Below are 5,554 nucleotides of genomic sequence, written 5' to 3'. Positions count from 1 at the left end.
CTGAGGGCTGAACCCCCCCATCTCCTCAGTTTTGGACCCAAAGGCACCCTGGTCATCACACCCTGCACAGAGATTGAGATCCACAAACATTTGCTGAAAGGACAAGACCCTGAACACCCATGGTATGACCTGGCACCCCCAGTTTGGGGTCTCCCATCCCCAGCAGGGACCCAGCCTGGCCAAGCACTAAACCAGCCGTGGGGCTGTGCGAACAAGTGGGACTCCCCATCCTCCCCCCGCCAGAGGGGTTTTCCTTCCTCTTGCTGAAATATTGATCTAGATAAACCAGAGACACATTATGTGCCCTGGGGGGGTCAGGAGATCAGCGGCACAGCTGGCCACTCCCCAGCCTGTGCCCATGGGGTCTGGGATGGGCAAGGGGAGCACTGGAGGCCCTGGGAAGTCCCTTACACTGCCAAGGGGGACGGGGCCAAAGTGCTTTTGCCAAGGGGAGGTAAAACAAATCAATGAGGGGCCGCCGTGACACGCTGACCCTGGCGCTGGGCTGTGGTTTTAATACGTGACAGTAAATCTGGGCGGGGGGCTTGGAGGCAGATGGCTGGAGCGGGGAGGTGAGATGGGGCACTTGGTGGTGGGATGAGGGAAGTGCAAGAGCTCCCAAGCTGAGAGGAGACCGGCAGAGCCCCTAGGAAGGGAGAGGAGGTGGGAGAAGGCAGGTCAGACACTGATAAAAGGATGGAGGATGCCTCTGCCATGTCTGGGATGCTCCTTATAGCTGGGCATCGCTCCTGAGCGGTCTATCCTGCCACTGCACATGCGCTGGTCTGGCTGAGAGGGCTGCAGGGTACTGGGGCAGAGACACCTTGAGCCTTTCTCCAAACCGATTTCCATCCAGCCGAGGCAAAGCAGCCCCTCCAAACAGCGGTCTCAGTTTCCAGCCCTCAGTTCCTCACTCCCACCTCCCATCTCTCACAGAGGTAGAGGGCAGGAAGGCACCAACGGCCACGGATCTGGTTACCTGCGGCCAACAAAACCTACCTGTCCCCTCCTGGCTGCTCCCCCTGCTCCCTCTCTGGGGAGGACAAACCAACAGGACACCCCTGTCCCTCCCTGAGCATCACCGGGTCACTGCCCACCGCGATCGAGTGACCAGATGGACGTGGGGCTCCCACCGCAGCCTCCTCTGTGGGTCCCTTGTCTCCCCCCCAGAGCTGGCTGAGCTTTGACGCTCTGTCCCCCCGGGGCAGCCTTTTGTCAGGGACGTGCAGAAGGGCCCCTGTGTCCCTCTGATCCCCGCCGGCCCCATGGCAGCACATCCCCGACCGGAGCATAAAGCTGGCTTTCAGGGATCCGGCATTGGGAAACTCCTGAGGAAGAAGCAAGGGAGGTTCTTGTTAAACGGGAAGACAAAGGCACCTTGTTAAGGGGTTTACAAAGGCGAGCATCTCCCCCCTTGCCTGGGAAGCTGGCGGCTGGTGACTCCCAACCTCACTAGGGGGATGGTTTTCCCTCGTAAAGATAGAAAAGCTTAATAGCCACGTTGTGCCGCAGTCCTGTGACCTGCGTGCTCCTGTGAACCCGCTCAGAGCCGCATCTCCAAAGGAAAACGGGGACCAAACGCTCATCATGGGGTGTCCCGTGGTTTTCCCATGAGTGTGCTGCTGGTAACATTGCTCCTGCTGGGACAAACCCCATCCGTGGCACTGTCAGAACATTGCCAGCACCCATGCACCACTGCCTGCCCAAAATTAGATAATATTTGGTAGAACAAGAAGATTTTCTGTCCCTCCTTTGGGTGAGGAGGGTTGGGGTCCCCTCCCACAGACCCTGCAGGTGGGGAGATGGAGCCCCAGGAGCGGACATGATGGGGACAAAGTCCCACAGGGCACAGCCGCACAAGACCTCTGGTTTTCCATCACCCCTTTTGCTCACAAAGACCCAATAAAATAAAGTTCAAGCGAAAACCCAGCAGCCCCACAGCTGCTCTGTACCCCTGGGAATTTCCTTTTAACATCCATCTATCCTTACTGCCTTTTGCAGGAAAAAATCCCAGCCCTGATCAAGGTCAGCGGGATCTTTGGCACAACCTTCGTGGGATCTGATGGTGGCTCAGACTCCCCAAGCCCCCAAGCCCCCCATTTTGCAGACCACATGTGGGGGCTCCTCATGCTGTGGCCACATCCAAGCCCCCAGGACACGTTTCCCAAACCTGCGCATTGTTCTGAGCTGTTCTTTAGCAATGCTTGCGCTAAAATCCACATGTATATTAAACCTTAAACCCGGTAATTACCCCTAACTCCAGAGAAACGGGAAAATGGATTTTGCCATAGTGATGCAGCAGGCTGCGGTAGCTGGTGTTGCCTGGTCAAGCTTTTAAAGTGTGGGACCGCTTGGGCACGGAGAAGGTTTACCTGGGTGTGATGGGAGACCTGTCCCTGCCAGCAAAACCAGCCAAGCCCCGTGCGGGGAACCCCGACAGGCAGCAAACACATCACTAAAAAAGCCAAATTAACAGCAAGGAGCTTTCCCCACCGCTTTTCCCTGCGACACATGATTGTCTCCCACCTACACTTGCAGGTGGCACTCTGAGCGGTCCACATCCCTCTTGGCATCATCCCCACATACTTCTCCTCCTCTTCTACCTGGGGAAATGCCATTCTCAACCAGGCGAGGCCGGAGGACGCGTCACCTTCTCTGTTTTAAAGCAGCAATCGTGGGCTGCTGCGACTGCCCGTGCTGCCGCCTGCGCGCTGCTCCTGCACCCCGTGGCTCTGCACCCCACGGGGCAGGCTGCAGGCAACTTTCCCCTCATGGGGACCAGCAATAAATTGGACTGCTGCAGCTTTAAAGCAGCATGTCTGCTCCTTGGCTGGCTGCAGGGCTGGTGGCAGCGGGGAGAGCCGGAGGACACCTGCGGAGATCCTGTACAGCTGGGGAAGATTAGCCTTTTCCACTAGACAAGACCCATTACCATGTTCCAATATACCATCACTTCCGCTAGGAAAGCCCGCAGATGAGATATCGATTGCGGTGACCCCGGACAAGCCCTTCCCCGGAGCCTGGGAGGGTGGCAGAGCAGCCCTGCGGCACGGCCCGTGGCGCAAAGAGGGGGTGCAGCTTCCCAAAGGCATCTCCAGGGACCCCCAGCCCCAGGAGGAGGCTGGAGCTTGAGTGATGGGCGACACTGTGGGGGGATGCGCAGAAAAGGTTCAAAGCCCAAAAGTGACTCAGGTTCCTTCCTGGGGTCCCTCTGAGCTCTTCCCAGCCCCAGCTCTGCCGTGGGGATGGGGAGTCCCCAGCCCACACTTGCTGCCCTTACAACCATGGGTGAGTGTTGCAGAAATACCTTGATAGCCCAAAATGTTATACTCAAAACGCCACTGCCAGGGAGTTACCAGGCAGTTCAGGAGCTGCTCGCCCTGTGCCACTCGCCCGCTGCTTTTCCCTCCCGCTGCCATGTGAGGCTGGCAGCCCCAGCCCCTGAAATACCTCCCTGAGACACACCGGGGGTGGGAGAATGCTGGGAAACTGCAAAGGGGGCAATGAGAAACCACCAATTCACAAAAACTGGAAGGGCTGATGGTAATTAAAGTAGTAAAGTAATTAAATGTGTGGTGTTTGACACAGAGCATCCTGTCACTACAGCCTCCAGTTGCTGGGTCTCCTCTATCCTGCAACCCCATGATTTTCAAGAGGTTTTTTTATTCCTGCAAGACTTGCGCTGGGTTCAACTTGGCTTTTCAAATGTGCCAAGCTCTGCTTTCCCAGCACGACACGCTTTCAGCCCGGTCGCAGGCAGCAGCTGCAAGCTGACGGGTGTCGCTCCTCCAAGGCTGCCCACAGTTCACCAGTGGCTGCAAGAGCATCCCTGCGCTGCCCGAGGAGCTGCCGCGGTGCGCAGCATCCTGCTCTCAGCCAAAAACCTCCCTGCACACCCCAGCAGGTGCAGCGAGCCATGGCCAACCAGGGCAACCGCGGCTCCTGGCTCCAAAGCGCTGCAGTGCGAGTGCTGGAGATTTGAGGCTTCGGAGTCAAATAGTGTTTTCCAGCGAACGATTTAAGCACCCCAGGGAGAGGTGGCCCAGCCGGTCAGCTGAGCCCTCCCTGACAATGTCTGGCATTTCTCAAGCATTTGAGCATAAGAAGCTTCTGCTTCATTTTTGCCCCAAAAGAGATGTCAGCTCCTCATTGCACTGAGCTCTTTCAAGCTTCGCTTTGCCAGCAGGACCCGTGCCATGGCCAAGTCGCATCAGTGACAAGGACAGGCAGGCAGGGGGGTGATGTTGATGGCTCACAGGGCTGCCTCTTGTCCCGTGGGCAAGCGCAGCATCCTTCCCCAGCACACAGGAGGGCAGCAGCTCTGTTCCCATCTTGGTTTTTGGCTAATCTCTCCAGGAGATGGCTCCTGAACGAGGTTTCAAGCCCTTTCCCCCGAACTGGGAAGGGGTTGCACACCCCACTGACCACCCCAATGGGGCTCCAGGATGCAAGACACACGGGACCCCCACGGTGAAGTTGCACTTTCTGCCTGGACTTGCTGCCAAAAGCAATGGGACACAGGGAACGGGGTGGCCCCATGCAGCATCTCCCCCTCCTGCACCCTGTGGGGGTCGGACAGGCTCTGCCAGCCCAGAAAACCATTTCTGCCCCCTCGTCTGACAGCCCTCTGCTGCTTTCTCCTCCCAAGATGGTCACTGCCAGTAATAGCAGGGAAAGTCACATCCAAGCTGGGAAAATAACATGTTATTTTCCCAGCTGTGATGTCAGAACTTGTCACGCTCGCTGGCTCGGCAGCAGGGTGGGCAGGGCAAGCGTGGACGTCCCCAAACGGCCACCGGGCCAAGCTGTCACCCCAGGGCTGCAAAATCATTCTTCTTTTTGGTGACAGCTCTGCTTTTGCTCCCCAAATGTGCTCCAAAGCAGCATGTCCCTGCCGTGGGTACAGGGCTGGCTGGTGCTGGGCACTGCGGGATGCAGCATGGTGAGCATGTCGCTCCCAGAGCTTCTGGGGACACCCACCACGGGGACATCCCACCCAGGTCCTTCTCCAACCTCAGCGGTGCAGAGCAGCAGCACATCCCGGTGTCTACACGGGTTAGGAAGTGTTTTCTTTCCCCTTCCCTTCCCCTCCGCTTCTGCCATAGCTTCCGAGCAGGTCGGCCTTGCTGAGCTGTCCCTGCATCGCGGCCAAGCGCTGCAGCCTGAGCCCCAGGGATGGAAGGACCCTCAACCCACCCAGGTACGACGGGAGAGAAATCTGCTGCCAAGCCCGGAGTGAGCACTCCTCTCCTCCTACAACACCGTCAGAAGACATTTCCTCTGCTTTTTCCTTCTCAACAATCCCCAAGTCTTCTCTTAAAATGCACTAAAACAAAGAAGAGGAAAGCTCAAATCCCCTTAACCCATCTCCGCTGTCCAGCTCGCCCCTCCAGACCAGCACCGATGTCCCCCCGCTCCCCACCTTCCCAAAGAGGTACCGGCAAACCCCCCGATGTCCTTCAGAGGCACTTAATCCATTACAAATTTCACAAAGCCTGGCTCGGGGAAGCGCTGGGCCAGAAGAGCAAACAAACAAGGCAGGAATAAAGCCTGG

The sequence above is a fragment of the Streptopelia decaocto genome, assembly GCF_964273445.1.
Source record: "Streptopelia decaocto genome assembly, chromosome: 17".
Lineage (NCBI taxonomy): Eukaryota > Metazoa > Chordata > Aves > Columbiformes > Columbidae > Streptopelia > Streptopelia decaocto.
The sequence above is the reverse complement of the archived record's forward strand: the minus strand, read 5'-3'. Positions refer to the sequence as shown.